Source organism: Scomber japonicus, chromosome 2 (genome assembly GCF_027409825.1).
Source record: "Scomber japonicus isolate fScoJap1 chromosome 2, fScoJap1.pri, whole genome shotgun sequence".
Lineage (NCBI taxonomy): Eukaryota > Metazoa > Chordata > Actinopteri > Scombriformes > Scombridae > Scomber > Scomber japonicus.
Window position 1 is genome coordinate 41361210 of NC_070579.1, and position 18406 is coordinate 41379615.

At 46.3% G+C, this 18406-nt stretch overlaps 16 non-coding genes and 2 pseudogenes across 16 annotated transcripts; all 18 read right to left on the reverse strand.

Annotated features, from left to right (window-relative positions):
- Positions 1-153: 153 nt before the first annotated feature.
- Positions 154-317, reverse strand: LOC128381905 (U1 spliceosomal RNA). The gene has a single exon (XR_008323613.1). It is a non-coding gene; the product is annotated as a U1 spliceosomal RNA (small nuclear RNA).
- Positions 318-754: 437 nt separating this feature from the next.
- Positions 755-945, reverse strand: LOC128382329 (U2 spliceosomal RNA). Its single transcript, XR_008323729.1, has one exon. It is a non-coding gene; the product is annotated as a U2 spliceosomal RNA (small nuclear RNA).
- A 232-nt stretch (positions 946-1177) lies between these two features.
- Positions 1178-1341, reverse strand: LOC128381596 (U1 spliceosomal RNA). The gene has a single exon (XR_008323556.1). It is a non-coding gene; the product is annotated as a U1 spliceosomal RNA (small nuclear RNA).
- A 379-nt stretch (positions 1342-1720) lies between these two features.
- On the reverse strand, positions 1721-1900 carry LOC128383021 (uncharacterized; annotated as a pseudogene).
- A 3953-nt stretch (positions 1901-5853) lies between these two features.
- On the reverse strand, positions 5854-5969 carry LOC128383345 (U5 spliceosomal RNA). Its single transcript, XR_008323895.1, has one exon. It is a non-coding gene; the product is annotated as a U5 spliceosomal RNA (small nuclear RNA).
- An 832-nt stretch (positions 5970-6801) lies between these two features.
- LOC128382635 (U2 spliceosomal RNA) lies at positions 6802-6992 on the reverse strand. Its single transcript, XR_008323781.1, has one exon. It is a non-coding gene; the product is annotated as a U2 spliceosomal RNA (small nuclear RNA).
- A 220-nt stretch (positions 6993-7212) lies between these two features.
- LOC128381906 (U1 spliceosomal RNA) lies at positions 7213-7376 on the reverse strand. The gene has a single exon (XR_008323614.1). It is a non-coding gene; the product is annotated as a U1 spliceosomal RNA (small nuclear RNA).
- A 437-nt stretch (positions 7377-7813) lies between these two features.
- On the reverse strand, positions 7814-8004 carry LOC128382336 (U2 spliceosomal RNA). The gene has a single exon (XR_008323730.1). It is a non-coding gene; the product is annotated as a U2 spliceosomal RNA (small nuclear RNA).
- Positions 8005-8236: 232 nt separating this feature from the next.
- LOC128381602 (U1 spliceosomal RNA) lies at positions 8237-8400 on the reverse strand. Its single transcript, XR_008323557.1, has one exon. It is a non-coding gene; the product is annotated as a U1 spliceosomal RNA (small nuclear RNA).
- A 379-nt stretch (positions 8401-8779) lies between these two features.
- Positions 8780-8970, reverse strand: LOC128382608 (U2 spliceosomal RNA). The gene has a single exon (XR_008323774.1). It is a non-coding gene; the product is annotated as a U2 spliceosomal RNA (small nuclear RNA).
- Positions 8971-9190: 220 nt separating this feature from the next.
- On the reverse strand, positions 9191-9354 carry LOC128381609 (U1 spliceosomal RNA). The gene has a single exon (XR_008323558.1). It is a non-coding gene; the product is annotated as a U1 spliceosomal RNA (small nuclear RNA).
- Positions 9355-9791: 437 nt separating this feature from the next.
- Positions 9792-9982, reverse strand: LOC128382192 (U2 spliceosomal RNA). The gene has a single exon (XR_008323697.1). It is a non-coding gene; the product is annotated as a U2 spliceosomal RNA (small nuclear RNA).
- Positions 9983-10214: 232 nt separating this feature from the next.
- LOC128381830 (U1 spliceosomal RNA) lies at positions 10215-10378 on the reverse strand. The gene has a single exon (XR_008323603.1). It is a non-coding gene; the product is annotated as a U1 spliceosomal RNA (small nuclear RNA).
- A 437-nt stretch (positions 10379-10815) lies between these two features.
- LOC128382745 (uncharacterized) lies at positions 10816-10995 on the reverse strand (annotated as a pseudogene).
- Positions 10996-16221: 5226 nt separating this feature from the next.
- On the reverse strand, positions 16222-16336 carry LOC128383175 (U5 spliceosomal RNA). Its single transcript, XR_008323869.1, has one exon. It is a non-coding gene; the product is annotated as a U5 spliceosomal RNA (small nuclear RNA).
- An 831-nt stretch (positions 16337-17167) lies between these two features.
- LOC128382344 (U2 spliceosomal RNA) lies at positions 17168-17358 on the reverse strand. The gene has a single exon (XR_008323731.1). It is a non-coding gene; the product is annotated as a U2 spliceosomal RNA (small nuclear RNA).
- Positions 17359-17578: 220 nt separating this feature from the next.
- Positions 17579-17741, reverse strand: LOC128382160 (U1 spliceosomal RNA). The gene has a single exon (XR_008323681.1). It is a non-coding gene; the product is annotated as a U1 spliceosomal RNA (small nuclear RNA).
- Positions 17742-18178: 437 nt separating this feature from the next.
- On the reverse strand, positions 18179-18369 carry LOC128382359 (U2 spliceosomal RNA). The gene has a single exon (XR_008323733.1). It is a non-coding gene; the product is annotated as a U2 spliceosomal RNA (small nuclear RNA).
- Positions 18370-18406: the final 37 nt, after the last annotated feature.

Here is an 18406-nt window from a genome sequence, read left to right on the forward strand (position 1 = left end):
AGTCCAATGCGAGGAAGTAACTTGGAGCTGCATTCTATCAAAAGATAAGACGACCGTTTTGTGTTCAAAAGGACATCCGTCTCTACACGAGTCAATGGAGAATTCACCAATTTCTCACCTCAGTAAGCGTTTAGTTTTCTTTCAACAACTTATCAGGGGAGAGCGCAAACGCAGTCCCCCACTACCAGAAATTATGCAATCGAGATTCCCACATTTGGGGAATTCGCAGAGGTCAGCACAACCGGAGTGCAATAGTTGAGCCTCGCCCTGGGTGAACCACCTTCTTGATCATGGTATCTCCCTTGCCAGGTAAGTATGAGTTGTACAGATCCGAGCCAAGGGAGTCTTTCACAGACACGGCACCCGGACCGATGGTGCACCTTCCAAACATCATCCAAACACACACACGCCGCATGAGGCTGTGGATCTGCAGAGTCACAACTTTGCATGCAGCTTCCTGCTCTATGAATAAGGATTACAAAGGATTGCTGTATATGAGCACAGATTTCTAGAGTGTGCAACCTCACTACAGTGCTGACATAGCTACTCAATTGTACATTGGCAGTCATGGGCAATTCTAGGATCAGGCTCGCAAAATAATTAAAGTTGTATAAAATAATTCATAGGAAACAAAGATAATTTGCTCATTTTCAAGGGTGCTTGAACAACCTTGAAATGGATCTAAACTCGTCAGTGCTGCTAGACCGGCCTACCTACTCAGTTAAGCCTCTTTTTCATATTAAACATAGAGAGAGGGGGGTGCACCGTTCCTGGAGGTACTGCAATACCGGGTCGATGCGTGGAGTGGACGGAGCAAGCCCCTATTCCATCTCCCTGCTCCAAAAAGCAATTTAATATATGGTCCCCGGGTAGGGGACGTATCAGATATTAAACTGATAAGAACAGATACTACACTTGATCTTAGCCAAAAGGCCGAGAAGCGATGACCGGAAAAGTGTCGGAGTTGAAGGAGTGATCCTCTGCAGCGTCAGTCCCGCTCACGGTGTCACAGAGTCCAATGCGAGGAAGTAACTTGGAGCTGCATTCTATCAAAAGATAAGACGACCGTTTTGTGTTCAAAAGGACATCCGTCTCTACACGAGTCAATGGAGAATTCACCAATTTCTCACTTGGTTTCTAACCTCAGTAAGCGTTTAGTTTTCTTTCAACAATTTATCAGGGGAGAGCGCGAACGCAGTCCCCCACTACCAGAAATTATGCAATCGAGATTCCCACATTTGGGGAATTCGCAGAGGTCAGCACAACCGGAGTGCAATGGTTGAGCCTCGCCCTGGGTGAACCACCTTCTTGATCATGGTATCTCCCTTGCCAGGTAAGTATGAGTTGTACAGATCCGAGCCAAGGACGTCTTTCACAGACACGGCACCCGGACCGATGGTGCACCTTCCAAACATCATCCAAACACACACACGCCGCATGAGGCTGTGGATCTGCAGAGTCACAACTTTGCATGCAGCTTCCTGCTCTATGAATAAGGATTACAAAGGATTGCTGTATATGAGCACAGATTTCTAGAGTGTGCAACCTCACTACAGTGCTGACATAGCTACTCAATTGTACATTGGCAGTCATGAGTCAAGATAATTTGCTCATTTTCAAGGGTGCTTGAACAACCTTGAAATGGATCTAAACTCGTCAGTGCTGCTAGACCGGCCTACCTACTCAGTTAAGTCTCTTTTTCATATTAAACATAGAGAGAGGGGAGTGCACCGTTCCTGGAGGTACTGCAATACCGGGTCGATGCATGGAGTGGACGGAGCAAGCCCCTATTCCATCTCCCTGCTCCAAAAAGCAATTTAATATATGGTCCCCGGGTAGGGGACGTATCAGATATTAAACTGATAAGAACAGATTTTTTTTTTTTTTTCGAAAAAGTTTTATTGACACTCGTTCAAATTATTTCAAACAATGATTTACATTTTAGATAAAATATTCACATGTGGACATAGTATATACAATGAATTACAATAAATATGTGCAGTATGTAAAACCATATTTAAAACAATAAAACCAATTGTTCTAAAATGGTAATACAGGTTAAATAGCTGTTCATTTGTAAAACATATGTCAGGTGTTTATGTGATTGAGTGTCCATTAAAAGTCCATAAAAAGGAGTGCATCCGTTAAAAAGGTTTTTTTTTTTCAATTCTATCTTTGTGCAGGAGCGCAGTGAGTCCCTACCAAGGGTAACTCATTCTGCTCCCCCAAACATTTGGTCTCTCGGGATGCTGTCGTGGTGGTCAGAGGAGATCCTCTCCCTGATGCTCCTTCCCACCTGCGTCACCCAGAGAGCCAGGCCGCTGCTGCTGTGACCTTTTGCTGTGTGGCTCCGGCTCCTTCATCCGAATGGGCACAGAGGCGATTCTTCTTTGTGGCTGTGTCCTAGGCCTGCTGCCTGCAGCTACGGCCGTTTTGACCGTTGCTGCGGCCATTCGGATCACAGCCACGGGGGGGATCTGCATGTGCTTTCTTACCAGCAAGTTTCTGGAGGTCCATGTGGCGTCTTTGATGGCGGCTAGGGTGAGCCACTGTTTTGCAAAGTCTTTGGATGGTATTTTTTGCTGGCTCACCCCATATAGCACTAGTTGTGCTGTGAGGACCTCCCTTGCTGGTAAGTACGGGAATTGCAAGGAGCCGGCCGTTGCCCACTGGTCTACAGCAGCACTGCACTCCCAGAGCAGATGCCTCACCGACTCAGGCGCGCCACAACCAGGTCGGGGGCAGGTTGAGTGCGTTGACATGCCCCGGGAGTGCATGACGGACCTGACCGGGAGGATCTCATGAGCCACCATCCATGACAGGTCCCGGAGTCTGTTAGGGAGAGCAGGATGGTTGACGTTGCGCCAAACTGTTGTGGGCTCGCCGGGTGCGAGCCCGTGCACCGGACTCACTGGTTCCCGCTCCTGCACAACGGAGACAAGTGATCTGTGGTTAGTTAAAATCTGCAACTCCTCATGCTCAAGTCGTTCAAAATCCATAAAAACAGTAATCAAATCAGGTGCTAAAATGTCCCAAAAAGTCAAATAAAACTCCAAGGGAAGTCCATCTTGTCCAGGGGACTTCCCTTTTTTAAAACCAGTCATACATTTATTTAACTCTAAAAAAGTAAAATCCTGGGATAAAAGCACACTTTTGTTTACTGTTTTTACAATGAATTTTAAAACTTCGGTCATGATGTCCATTTTTACAGGTTTTTCTTTGTACAGGTTTGAATAAAATGTTTCAATTGTTTCTTTAATATCGCCCATTGTTTCAGTTGTGCACCATCTTCTTTTTTCAGCTTTGTAATGCCCCCCACCCCCTTTATTCATAATTTTCCTGAAAAAATACCGTGTGCACTTTTCACCCTCCTCTATTTCCCGTTCTCTGCTCCTTAAAATGACACCTTTGCTTTTAATTTCTGATAAAACTGACATCTCTTTTTTAACTTGCTTAATTTCCTCATTAAAATCCATGCCAATCTGGTTTAGGTTAAAATAACGTTGTAGTCGTTTCTGCAGTCCCATCATGCGTCTGTATTCCCTGTTCTTTCGTTTCTTACCTGCCTGCCTAAAGAAAGTCTGCGTCTTTCCCTTCACCATTTCCCACCAGTGTGCACGTGTTTCGTAGAAGTCTTGAAGGGTCTGCCACTCTTTGTACCGCTCCCTGAACTGCCTAACTAACTCCCTATCTTCTAAAAGGGAGCAGTTGAGTTTCCACAGACCACTTCCTGATGTCACGCCCGAAGAGAGTGAAAGGGTGCAAGAGAGCATAAGGTGATCGGAGAAGAAAACAGGAGTTAATCTAGCATCGGTGGGTGGGCAGTCCCGTGTAAAAACATAATCTATGCGAGAGGCTCTGGTGCCATCACCACCGAACCAGGTGAAGCCCTCCTCTCTGGGATGCATGATTTTAAAACAGTCCTGAAGTTTAAAATCTCTACAAATGCCCTGCAATAAAACCGATGTTTTGTCTACTTTAAAATCTTCCCCTGCTCTCCTCCTATCCTCCCTACTTAGAATACAGTTAAAATCCCCCCCTACAACTAAAGGTGCCCTACCTAGCATGTGGGACTGCAAGTCTTCTAAAAGGTCATACCTGTCGTTCTTGTCGTTAAAACCGTAAATATTTAAAAGGTTGAAATCCTGTCCCATAAAAGCCAAATGTGCTAAAAGTGCCCGACTGTCTCTCACCACAGTGCTGCCCTTCACCAGAGCTTGAGGGTTTTTGATTAAAATGGCCACTCCGTCATTTTTGTTTTGATTGGATCCACTCCATATTGACATTTTTGGCCACATCTCCTCCCACTGTCTGTAATGTTTTAAAAACGGTAGGCTGCATTCCTGCAATAAAAACACATCTGACTTAAAGGAACTTAAAAAGGGTAAAACACTCTGGGCTCTAACTCTCGACTTCACACTTCTCACTTTAATGGTAGAGAAGGTCAGTGTCATGAGTATGGTTAAAAACAACAGGTAAGACATTTTAAAAGACTCAGAGGGTGTTAAAAACACATTTAAAAAACAGTTAGGTAATTTCTTGTGAACAGAGCTCTTCCTTCATCTCTGCGGGTGAAAAATGAAGGGTTTGAGCTCTGTTCCCCTTTGGGACTCTGGGGGTTGGCCTCTGCTGCAATGTTGCATTTAATTTGGAGTCCCTGGGGGTCGATTGCAGAGCAATTGTTAAAAAAGAAACCTCATTGGGTGAATCGGAAGGGAAGACTCTGGGCTCCTCCACAGATGAACTGTCTGAGTGAGCCGCAACTCTTCCCTTCTTCTCCAACACAATGGGAGAATCCGAGGACAATTCAGACAAAGGCCTCTTAGTTTGCTGGGCATTGGGGAGGGAGGCATCTTCACTATCATCCTGTGGTTGGTCTTCCTTACTAGCTCCGCCTTCTGCCTGCACCACCCCATCCTCTGGACTACTCTCCATTGGAGGGGTAAATGCAGGCCCCTCCCTCACTCCCTCCTCACCTGTTCCCTCTCTTCCAATCACAGGATTTGGAGGGAGATTTGAATTTTCCTGCCCAGCAACTTCAATTTGCTCTCCTAACTGTTCTGTCTGTCCGCCATCTTTTCTCTTTTCTGTGACTTTTGCAGCCTTCAATTTGTTGGCAAATGACTTTGGGCAATCTCTGAACAGGTGGTTTGTTTCCCCACAAAGATTGCATCGTCTGCCATTGGTGCACTCTTCAAAAGTGGGTCCAATTTCTCTGCATTTTCCACATACGATCTGCTGACATGCTTCAACCAGGTGCCCATGCTCACCACACTTGCGGCAGAGTTTGGGTTGGCCCTGTTAATGGATATAGCCCCTGTTCTCTCCCAGAACTACCATAGACGGCAGATGTTTCAAGCCCTGGAAGCCTTGGGGGTCCTGCCATTGTTGGATGGGGACCCTCCAAGCGCAATTCCAGATGCCGTCCTCATCTCTCACTTTCGTAGCCTGGCCTTTAACAGTGCAATATCTCCCCAGCCACAAACAAATGTCATCTGCATTCACTGTTTCATTGAACATTCTGACAATAACGGTTTTCAACGTATTGTCAGTCAGTTTCTCCACATTGAACACAGCAAATTGGGGTTTTACATTTTCAAATCTTATCCAAAATTCTCTGAGCAACACAGCAGTTTGAAAGCTTAAATCAAATCCCTTGTTATATGGCAATGTTAAAATGCAGTTTAAGTCTTCTGGCTTAAATTTCAACGTACCTTGAATCAATTTTCTGGAGAAGTCCAGCCTCGACATCTTCATGGATTCAACATCCTTGTTGGCAAAAGTAAAACGGACACTGAAAAACACATCTTACTGAGGAAGGCCGCCCGCTTGTCTTTTCACAAACACAATGAGACTCTGCCAAACGGCAAAGCCTGCCAAAAATAGATCTAACTCGTGGGTGTTCCTCTCCACGGAAGTCTTTAGTAAAAGGCGAAAGACTTGTACGTGATGAAGAGAAAGCCGAGTAAGTACGCCCCGCTCACCAACAGCAGACGAACACAACAGTGGTCCCAGTCACCCCCTTCACGGTGATCCCCGACATGGTGAAAGGAATCCCAGGCCACACCCATTCCCCTACACCGCGCAGCAAGAGCAAGGCGCCAACTTTTTCTTGTCATGTTTTTAGATTTTGTGAAATGCGGCAAAGAGCTCCAGGCTTTCCAGCCACAGGACTAACGTCCTACTCGGGTGTTCCAGAGGAGCAAGGGTCAAAATGTGGAAATGCTGCAAGTACACAGGCAGACAGGTGCTGCTTCCCTTTTACTCCCCCGTGGGAAGAATGACCCCTTGGCCGCGGTGCGGTCCGGAGGGCAGTGGGCAGCACCCTTGCATGAAGCATGAAAAGAGCGATCAATCCCCTCGTGTGACCCATAGCAGGACAACCGAGAGCCTCTCAGACACACCCTGTGGACTCATCTCTATGACAAGCCCCGCTGTGGAATGTCCTTCATGCCAAACCTCTTATGCCCCCACAATCTCCCTCTTTGTGTGCCGCCCCAAGGTGCAAATCTCACACCGTGTCACGCTGCACTTTCCCCCCTATTCGACGCGGGTGATTAGAGATACTGATGAAGATCCAGCAGGGGGCATGTCTGCTCTCCTTGAGACAGGCAACCTGCCATCTGCTGTGACTCAATCCCCCTGGCCAAAGTTGTATCAAATAATTCATAGGAAACAAAGATAACTTGCTCATTTTCAAGGGTGCTTGAACAACCTTGAAATGGATCTAAACTCGTCAGTGCTGCTAAACCGGCCTACCTACTCAGTTTAAGCCTCTTTTTCATATTAAACATAGAGAGAGGGGGGTGCACCGTTCCTGGAGGTACTGCAATACCGGGTCGATGCGTGGAGTGGACGGAGCAAGCCCCTATTCCACCTCCCTGGTCCAAAAAGCAATTTAATATATGGTCCCCGGGTAGGGGACGTATCAGATATTAAACTGATAAGAACAGATACTACACTTGATCTTAGCCAAAAGGCCGAGAAGCGATGACCGGAAAAGTGTCGGAGTTGAAGGAGTGATCCTCTGCAGCGTCAGTCCCGCTCACGGTGTCACAGAGTCCAATGCGAGGAAGTAACTTGGAGCTGCATTCTATCAAAAGATAAGACGACCGTTTTGTGTTCAAAAGGACATCCGTCTCTACACGAGTCAATGGAGAATTCACCAATTTCTCACCTCAGTAAGCGTTTAGTTTTCTTTCAACAACTTATCAGGGGAGAGCGCAAACGCAGTCCCCCACTACCAGAAATTATGCAATCGAGATTCCCACATTTGGGGAATTCGCAGAGGTCAGCACAACCGGAGTGCAATAGTTGAGCCTCGCCCTGGGTGAACCACCTTCTTGATCATGGTATCTCCCTTGCCAGGTAAGTATGAGTTGTACAGATCCGAGCCAAGGAAGTCTTTCACAGACACGGCACCCGGACCGATGGTGCACCTTCCAAACATCATCCAAACACACACACGCCGCATGAGGCTGTGGATCTGCAGAGTCACAACTTTGCATGCAGCTTCCTGCTCTATGAATAAGGATTACAAAGGATTGCTGTATATGAGCACAGATTTCTAGAGTGTGCAACCTCACTACAGTGCTGACATAGCTACTCAATTGTACATTGGCAGTCATGGGCAATTCTAGGATCAGGCTCGCAAAATAATTAAAGTTGTATAAAATAATTCATAGGAAACAAAGATAATTTGCTCATTTTCAAGGGTGCTTGAACAACCTTGAAATGGATCTAAACTCGTCAGTGCTGCTAGACCGGCCTACCTACTCAGTTAAGCCTCTTTTTCATATTAAACATAGAGAGAGGGGGGTGCACCGTTCCTGGAGGTACTGCAATACCGGGTCGATGCGTGGAGTGGACGGAGCAAGCCCCTATTCCATCTCCCTGCTCCAAAAAGCAATTTAATATATGGTCCCCGGGTAGGGGACGTATCAGATATTAAACTGATAAGAACAGATACTACACTTGATCTTAGCCAAAAGGCCGAGAAGCGATGACCGGAAAAGTGTCGGAGTTGAAGGAGTGATCCTCTGCAGCGTCAGTCCCGCTCACGGTGTCACAGAGTCCAATGCGAGGAAGTAACTTGGAGCTGCATTCTATCAAAAGATAAGACGACCGTTTTGTGTTCAAAAGGACATCCGTCTCTACACGAGTCAATGGAGAATTCACCAATTTCTCACTTGGTTTCTAACCTCAGTAAGCGTTTAGTTTTCTTTCAACAATTTATCAGGGGAGAGCGCGAACGCAGTCCCCCACTACCAGAAATTATGCAATCGAGATTCCCACATTTGGGGAATTCGCAGAGGTCAGCACAACCGGAGTGCAATGGTTGAGCCTCGCCCTGGGTGAACCACCTTCTTGATCATGGTATCTCCCTTGCCAGGTAAGTATGAGTTGTACAGATCCGAGCCAAGGACGTCTTTCACAGACACGGCACCCGGACCGATGGTGCACCTTCCAAACATCATCCAAACACACACACGCCGCATGAGGCTGTGGATCTGCAGAGTCACAACTTTGCATGCAGCTTCCTGCTCTATGAATAAGGATTACAAAGGATTGCTGTATATGAGCACAGATTTCTAGAGTGTGCAACCTCACTACAGTGCTGACATAGCTACTCAATTGTACATTGGCAGTCATGAGTCAAGATAATTTGCTCATTTTCAAGGGTGCTTGAACAACCTTGAAATGGATCTAAACTCGTCAGTGCTGCTAGACCGGCCTACCTACTCAGTTAAGTCTCTTTTTCATATTAAACATAGAGAGAGGGGAGTGCACCGTTCCTGGAGGTACTGCAATACCGGGTCGATGCATGGAGTGGACGGAGCAAGCCCCTATTCCATCTCCCTGCTCCAAAAAGCAATTTAATATATGGTCCCCGGGTAGGGGACGTATCAGATATTAAACTGATAAGAACAGATACTACACTTGATCTTAGCCAAAAGGCCGAGAAGCGATGACCGGAAAAGTGTCGGAGTTGAAGGAGTGATCCTCTGCAGCGTCAGTCCCGCTCACGGTGTCACAGAGTCCAATGCGAGGAAGTAACTTGGAGCTGCATTCTATCAAAAGATAAGACGACCGTTTTGTGTTCAAAAGGACATCCGTCTCTACACGAGTCAATGGAGAATTCACCAATTTCTCACCTCAGTAAGCGTTTAGTTTTCTTTCAACAACTTATCAGGGGAGAGCGCGAACGCAGTCCCCCACTACCAGAAATTATGCAATCGAGATTCCCACATTTGGGGAATTCGCAGAGGTCAGCACAACCGGAGTGCAATGGTTGAGCCTCGCCCTGGGTGAACCACCTTCTTGATCATGGTATCTCCCTTGCCAGGTAAGTATGAGTTGTACAGATCCGAGCCAAGGAAGTCTTTCACAGACACGGCACCCGGACCGATGGTGCACCTTCCAAACATCATCCAAACACACACACGCCGCATGAGGCTGTGGATCTGCAGAGTCACAACTTTGCATGCAGCTTCCTGCTCTATGAATAAGGATTACAAAGGATTGCTGTATATGAGCACAGATTTCTAGAGTGTGCAACCTCACTACAGTGCTGACATAGCTACTCAATTGTACATTGGCAGTCATGGGCAATTCTAGGATCAGGCTCGCAAAATAATTAAAGTTGTATAAAATAATTCATAGGAAACAAAGATAATTTGCTCATTTTCAAGGGTGCTTGAACAACCTTGAAATGGATCTAAACTCGTCAGTGCTGCTAGACCGGCCTACCTACTCAGTTAAGTCTCTTTTTCATATTAAACATAGAGAGAGGGGGGTGCACCGTTCCTGGAGGTACTGCAATACCAGGTCGATGCGTGGAGTGGACGGAGCAAGCCCCTATTCCATCTCCCTGCTCCAAAAAGCAATTTAATATATGGTCCCCGGGTAGGGGACGTATCAGATATTAAACTGATAAGAACAGATACTACACTTGATCTTAGCCAAAAGGCCGAGAAGCGATGACCGGAAAAGTGTCGGAGTTGAAGGAGTGATCCTCTGCAGCGTCAGTCCCGCTCACGGTGTCACAGAGTCCAATGCGAGGAAGTAACTTGGAGCTGCATTCTATCAAAAGATAAGACGACCGTTTTGTGTTCAAAAGGACATCCGTCTCTACACGAGTCAATGGAGAATTCACCAATTTCTCACTTGGTTTCTAACCTCAGTAAGCGTTTAGTTTTCTTTCAACAACTTATCAGGGGAGAGCGCGAACGCAGTCCCCCACTACCAGAAATTATGCAATCAAGATTCCCACATTTGGGGAATTCGCAGAGGTCAGCACAACCGGAGTGCAATGGTTGAGCCTCGCCCTGGGTGAACCACCTTCTTGATCATGGTATCTCCCTTGCCAGGTAAGTATGAGTTGTACAGATCCGAGCCAAGGAAGTCTTTCACAGACACGGCATCCGGACCGATGGTGCACCTTCCAAACATCATCCAAACACACACACGCCGCATGAGGCTGTGGATCTGCAGAGTCACAACTTTGCATGCAGCTTCCTGCTCTATGAATAAGGATTACGAAGGATTGCTGTATATGAGCACAGATTTCTAGAGTGTGCAACCTCACTACAGTGCTGACATAGCTACTCAATTGTACATTGGCAGTCATGGGCAATTCTAGGATCAGGCTCGCAAAATAATTAAAGTTGTATAAAATAATTCATAGGAAACAAAGATAATTTGCTCATTTTCAAGGGTGCTTGAACAACCTTGAAATGGATCTAAACTCGTCAGTGCTGCTAGACCGGCCTACCTACTCAGTTAAGTCTCTTTTTCATATTAAACATAGAGAGAGGGGGGTGCACCGTTCCTGGAGGTACTGCAATACCGGGTCGATGCGTGGAGTGGGCGGAGCAAGCCCCTATTCCATCTCCCTGCTCCAAAAAGCAATTTAATATATGGTCCCCGGGTAGGGGACGTATCAGATATTAAACTGATAAGAACAGATTTTTTTTTTTTTTTCGAAAAAGTTTTATTGACACTTGTTCAAATTATTTCAAACAATGATTTACATTTTAGATAAAATATTCACATGTGGACATAGTATATACAATGAATTACAATAAATATGTGCAGTATGTAAAACCATATTTAAAACAATAAAACCAATTGTTCTAAAATGGTAATACAGGTTAAATAGCTGTTCATTTGTAAAACATATGTCAGGTGTTTATGTGATTGAGTGTCCATTAAAAGTCCATAAAAAGGAGTGCATCCGTTAAAAAGGGTTTTTTTTTTCAATTCTATCTTTGTGCAGGAGCGCAGTGAGTCCCTACCAAGGGTAACTCATTCTGCTCCCCCAAACATTTGGTCTCTCGGGATGCTGTCGTGGTGGTCAGAGGAGATCCTCTCCCTGATGCTCCTTCCCACCTGCCTCACCCAGAGAGCCAGGCCGCTGCTGCTGTGACCTTTTGCTGTGTGGCTCCGGCTCCTTCATCCGAATGGGCACAGAGGCGATTCTTCTTTGTGGCTGTGTCCTAGGCCTGCCGCCTGCAGCTACGGCCGTTTTGACCGTTGCTGCGGCCATTCGGATCACAGCCACGGGGGGGATCTGCATGTGCTTTCTTACCAGCAAGTTTCTGGAGGTCCATGTGGCGTCTTTGATGGCGGCTGGGGTGAGCCACTGTTTTGCAAAGTCTTTGGATGGTATTTTTTGCTGGCTCACCCCATATAGCACTAGTTGTGCTGTGAGGACCTCCCTTGCTGGTAAGTACGGGAATTGCAAGGAGCCGGCCGTTGCCCACTGGTCTACAGCAGCACTGCACTCCCAGAGCAGATGCCTCACCGACTCAGGCGCGCCACAACCAGGTCGGGGGCAGGTTGAGTGCGTTGACATGCCCCGGGAGTGCATGACGGACCTGACCGGGAGGATCTCATGAGCCACCATCCATGACAGGTCCCGGAGTCTGTTAGGGAGAGCAGGATGGTTGACGTTGCGCCAAACTGTTGTGGGCTCGCCGGGTGCGAGCCCGCGCACCGGACTCACTGGTTCCCGCTCCTGCACAACGGAGACAAGTGATCTGTGGTTAGTTAAAATCTGCAACTCCTCATGCTCAAGGTTAAAATGCCTTAAAAACTTCTGAATAAAAACATAGGCTGGTGGCAGGTTAAAAGACACAGGTATTCTTAGGTCCACATGTAAAATCTTAAGTTTTCTGAGGTAGGACCCCATCCAGAAGCGTGTCATTGCAGTTGTCTTGGGGTTTCTGGATGGGGTCATGGCTATTTTCATGTGTACTGTAGTGTATGTGCTTCCTAAAAACAGGTGCAGATCCGGTACTTCTTTTCCTCCTTTCTCCTTTGGCCTTTTCATAATTTCTCTCTTCAATCTTTCCCACTTGGATCCCCACAGAAAGTAAAAAATGGCTCGCTCCAGATTTAAAAGCACATGCCTAGGAGGAATAAAAACAGAACTGATCAATAAAAGCAAAGGTAAAATCACTGCTTTGATGATTAAAACCTTTCCTTCCATGGTCAGTCCTCTAAGTCCCCAGTATCCTAGTCTTTGTCTGACTTTCCCTACCACGTCTGGCCAATTTGTTTTCCCTTCCCCCTCCCTGTCAAATTTAATTCCCAGTATTTTTGGTCAGTCTGGGTCACAGTCAGGGGGAGTCCTGTCGTCTCAGTCGCCGTCCATGGTCCATAAAATTGGGCTTGGGTCTTTTCTCTATTTAATTTCGACCCAGAGGCCTGTCCAAACCAGTCAGTCAAGTCCAGGGTCCTGTTGACAGATAAAAGGTCGGTACATAAAATATTCACGTCGTCCATGTATAGGTTACACCTGTTTTCCAGTCCCCCACTCCCCGGCAGTCCTACCCCATTGATTCGTTGGTCCTTTCTCAAGACCTGTGCCAGTGGTTCTATGCAGATGATGTAGAGGAGGGCAGATAACGGACACCCCTGACGGACACCGCAGTTAATCCCACCCACCGGTACAGCAATCCCACCCAAGCTATAAATCTTTCCGGGAACCCCATTTTTCGCAGGACCTGGAAGAGGTACTGGTGCGAGACCCGATCAAATGCTTTCTCAAAATCTAAATTTAGTACTACTAGCCGGATGTTTCTGTCTCTCGCGTAACAGATGGTGTCTCTGATCAGTACGAGGCTGTCAGTGATCTTCCTCCCCAGGATGGCACAGGCTTGATCCGGGTGAATCACGTCTTCTAAAAACATAGACATACGTGTCGCTAAAAGTTTGCTAAAAAGTTTACAGTCAAAGTTTAAAAGCGTGATTGGTCTCCAGTTTTTCAGGTCAGTCTTGTCATTGTGTTTATAAAGGAGAGTCACTATCCCTACTCTAAAACTGTCAGGAAGCCGGTCAAGTCGTTCAAAATCCATAAAAACAGTAATCAAATCAGGTGCTAAAATGTCCCAAAAAGTCAAATAAAACTCCAAGGGAAGTCCATCTTGTCCAGGGGACTTCCCTTTTTTAAAACCAGTCATACATTTATTTAACTCTAAAAAAGTAAAAGCCTGGGATAAAAGCACACTTTTGTTTACTGTTTTTACAATGAATTTTAAAACTTCGGTCATGATGTCCATTTTTACAGGTTTTTCTTTGTACAGGTTTGAATAAAATGTTTCAATTGTTTCTTTAATATCGCCCATTGTTTCAGTTGTGCACCCATCTTCTTTTTTCAGCTTTGTAATGCCCCCCCCCCCCCCCCTTTATTCATAATTTTCCTGAAAAAATACCGTGTGCACTTTTCACCCTCCTCTATTTCCCGTTCTCTGCTCCTTAAAATGACACCTTTGCTTTTAATTTCTGATAAAACTGACATCTCTTTTTTAACTTGCTTAATTTCCTCATTAAAATCCATGCCAATCTGGTTTAGGTTAAAATAACGTTGTAGTCGTTTCTGCAGTCCCATCATGCGTCTGTATTCCCTGTTCTTTCGTTTCTTACCTGCCTGCCTAAAGAAAGTCTGCGTCTTTCCCTTCACCATTTCCCACCAGTGTGCACGTGTTTCGTAGAAGTCTTGAAGGGTCTGCCACTCTTTGTACCGCTCCCTGAACTGCCTAACTAACTCCCTATCTTCTAAAAGGGAGCAGTTGAGTTTCCACAGACCACTTCCTGATGTCACGCCCGAAGAGAGTGAAAGGGTGCAAGAGAGCATAAGGTGATCGGAGAAGAAAACAGGAGTTAATCTAGCATCGGTGGGTGGGCAGTCCCGTGTAAAAACATAATCTATGCGAGAGGCTCTGGTGCCATCACCACCGAACCAGGTGAAGCCCTCCTCTCTGGGATGCATGATTTTAAAACAGTCCTGAAGTTTAAAATCTCTACAAATGCCCTGCAATAAAACCGATGTTTTGTCTACTTTAAAATCTTCCCCTGCTCTCCTCCTATCCTCCCTACTTAGAATACAGTTAAAATCCCCCCCTACAACTAAAGGTGCCCTACCTAGCATGTGGGACTGCAAGTCTTCTAAAAGGTCATACCTGTCGTTCTTGTCGTTAAAACCGTAAATATTTAAAAGGTTGAAATCCTGTCCCATAAAAGCCAAATGTGCTAAAAGTGCCCGACTGTCTCTCACCACAGTGCTGCCCTTCACCAGAGCTTGAGGGTTTTTGATTAAAATGGCCACTCCGTCATTTTTGTTTTGATTGGATCCACTCCATATTGACATTTTTGGCCACATCTCCTCCCACTGTCTGTAATGTTTTAAAAACGGTAGGCTGCATTCCTGCAATAAAAACACATCTGACTTAAAGGAACTTAAAAAGGGTAAAACACTCTGGGCTCTAACTCTCGACTTCACACTTCTCACATTAATGGTAGAGAAGGTGAGTGTCATGAGTATGGTTAAAAACAACAGGTAAGACATTTTAAAAGACTCAGAGGGTGTTAAAAACACATTTAAAAAACAGTTAGGTAATTTCTTGTGAACAGAGCTCTTCCTTCATCTCTGCGGGTGAAAAATGAAGGGTTTGAGCTCTGTTCCCCTTTGGGACTCTGGGGGTTGGCCTCTGCTGCAATGTTGCATTTAATTTGGAGTCCCTGGGGGTCGATTGCAGAGCAATTGTTAAAAAAGAAACCTCATTGGGTGAATCGGAAGGGAAGACTCTGGGCTCCTCCACAGATGAACTGTCTGAGTGAGCCGCAACTCTTCCCTTCTTCTCCAACACAATGGGAGAATCCGAGGACAATTCAGACAAAGGCCTCTTAGTTTGCTGGGCATTGGGGAGGGAGGCATCTTCACTATCATCCTGTGGTTGGTCTTCCTTACTAGCTCCGCCTTCTGCCTGCACCACCCCATCCTCTGGACTACTCTCCATTGGAGGGGTAAATGCAGGCCCCTCCCTCACTCCCTCCTCACCTGTTCCCTCTCTTCCAATCACAGGATTTGGAGGGAGATTTGAATTTTCCTGCCCAGCAACTTCAATTTGCTCTCCTAACTGTTCTGTCTGTCCGCCATCTTTTCTCTTTTCTGTGACTTTTGCAGCCTTCAATTTGTTGGCAAATGACTTTGGGCAATCTCTGAACAGGTGGTTTGTTTCCCCACAAAGATTGCATCGTCTGCCATTGGTGCACTCTTCAAAAGTGGGTCCAATTTCTCTGCATTTTCCACATACGATCTGCTGACATGCTTCAACCAGGTGCCCATGCTCACCACACTTGCGGCAGAGTTTGGGTTGGCCCTGTTAATGGATATAGCCCCTGTTCTCTCCCAGAACTACCATAGACGGCAGATGTTTCAAGCCCTGGAAGCCTTGGGGGTCCTGCCATTGTTGGATGGGGACCCTCCAAGCGCAATTCCAGATGCCGTCCTCATCTCTCACTTTCGTAGCCTGGCCTTTAACAGTGCAATATCTCCCCAGCCACAAACAAATGTCATCTGCATTCACTGTTTCATTGAACATTCTGACAATAACGGTTTTCAACGTATTGTCAGTCAGTTTCTCCACATTGAACACAGCAAATTGGGGTTTTACATTTTCAAATCTTATCCAAAATTCTCTGAGCAACACAGCAGTTTGAAAGCTTAAATCAAATCCCTTGTTATATGGCAATGTTAAAATGCAGTTTAAGTCTTCTGGCTTAAATTTCAACGTACCTTGAATCAATTTTCTGGAGAAGTCCAGCCTCGACATCTTCATGGATTCAACATCCTTGTTGGCAAAAGTAAAACGGACACTGAAAAACACGTCTTACTGAGGAAGGCCGGCCGCTTGTCTTTTCACAAACACAATGAGACTCTGCCAAACGGCAAACCCTGCCAAAAATAGATCTAACTCGTGGGTGTTCCTCTCCACGGAAGTCTTTAGTAAAAGGCGAAAGACTTGTACGTGATGAAGAGAAAGCCGAGTAAGTACGCCCCGCTCACCAACAGCAGACGAACACAACAGTGGTCCCAGTCACCCCCTTCATGGTGAGCCCCGACATGGTGAAAGGAATCCCAGGCCACACCCATTCCCCTACACCGCGCAGCAAGAGCAAGGCGCCAACTTTTTCTTGTCATGTTTTTAGATTTTGTGAAATGCGGCAAAGAGCTCCAGGCTTTCCAGCCACAGGACTAACGTCCTACTCGGGTGTTCCAGAGGAGCAAGGGTCAAAATGTGGAAATGCTGCAAGTACACAGGCAGACAGGTGCTGCTTCCCTTTTACTCCCCCGTGGGAAGAATGACCCCTTGGCCGCGGTGCGGTCCGGAGGGCAGTGGGCAGCACCCTTGCATGAAGCATGAAAAGAGCGATCAATCCCCTCGTGTGACCCATAGCAGGACAACCGAGAGCCTCTCAGACACACCCTGTGGACTCATCTCTATGACAAGCCCCGCTGTGGAATGTCCTTCATGCCAAACCTCTTATGCCCCCACAATCTCCCTCTTTGTGTGCCGCCCCAAGGTGCAAATCTCACACCGTGTCACGCTGCACTTTCCCCCCTATTCGACGCAGGTGATTAGAGATACTGATGAAGATCCAGCAGGGGGCATGTCTGCTCTCCTTGAGACAGGCAACCTGCCATCTGCTGTGACTCAATCCCCCTGGCCAAAGTTGTATCAAATAATTCATAGGAAACAAAGATAACTTGCTCATTTTCAAGGGTGCTTGAACAACCTTGAAATGGATCTAAACTCGTCAGTGCTGCTAGACCGGCCTACCTACTCAGTTAAGCCTCTTTTTCATATTAAACATAGAGAGAGGGGGGTGCACCGTTCCTGGAGGTACTGCAATACCGGGTCGATGCGTGGAGTGGACGGAGCAAGCCCCTATTCCATCTCCCTGCTCCAAAAAGCAATTTAATATATGGTCCCCGGGTAGGGGACGTATCAGATATTAAACTGATAAGAACAGATACTACACTTGATCTTAGCCAAAAGGCCGAGAAGCGATGACCGGAAAAGTGTCGGAGTTGAAGGAGTGATCCTCTGCAGCGTCAGTCCCGCTCACGGTGTCACAGAGTCCAATGCGAGGAAGTAACTTGGAGCTGCATTCTATCAAAAGATAAGACGACCGTTTTGTGTTCAAAAGGACATCCGTCTCTACACGAGTCAATGGAGAATTCACCAATTTCTCACCTCAGTAAGCGTTTAGTTTTCTTTCAACAATTTATCAGGGGAGAGCGCGAACAAGTCCCCCACTACCAGAAATTATGCAATCGAGATTCCCGCATTTGGGGAATTCGCAGAGGTCAGCACAACCGGACTGCAATGGTTGAGCCTCGCCCTGGGTGAACCACCTTCTTGATCATGGTATCTCCCTTGCCAGGTAAGTATGAGTTGTACAGATCCGAGCCAAGGACGTCTTTCACAGACACAGCACCCGGACCGATGGTGCACCTTCCAAACATCATCCAAACACACACACGCCGCATGAGGCTGTGGATCTGCAGAGTCACAACTTTGCATGCAGCTTCCTGCTCTATGAATAAGGATTACAAAGGATTGCTGTATATGAGCACAGATTTCTAGAGTGTGCAACCTCACTACAGTGCTGACATAGCTACTCAATTGTACATTGGCAGTCATGGGCAATTCTAGGATCAGGCTCGCAAAATAATTAAAGTTGTATAAAATAATTCATAGGAAACAAAGATAATTTGCTCATTTTCAAGGGTGCTTGAACAACCTTGAAATGGATCTAAACTCGTCAGTGCTGCTAGACCGGCCTACCTACTCAGTTAAGCCTCTTTTTCATATTAAACATAGAGAGAGGGGGGTGCACCGTTCCTGGAGGTACTGCAATACCGGGTCGATGCGTGGAGTGGACGGAGCAAGCCCCTATTCCATCTCCCTGCTCCAAAAAGCAATTTAATATATGGTCCCCGGGTAGGGGACGTATCAGATATTAAACTGATAAGAACAGATACTACACTTGATCTTAGCCAAAAGGCCGAGAAGCGATGACCGGAAAAGTGTCGGAGTTGAAGGAGTGATCCTCT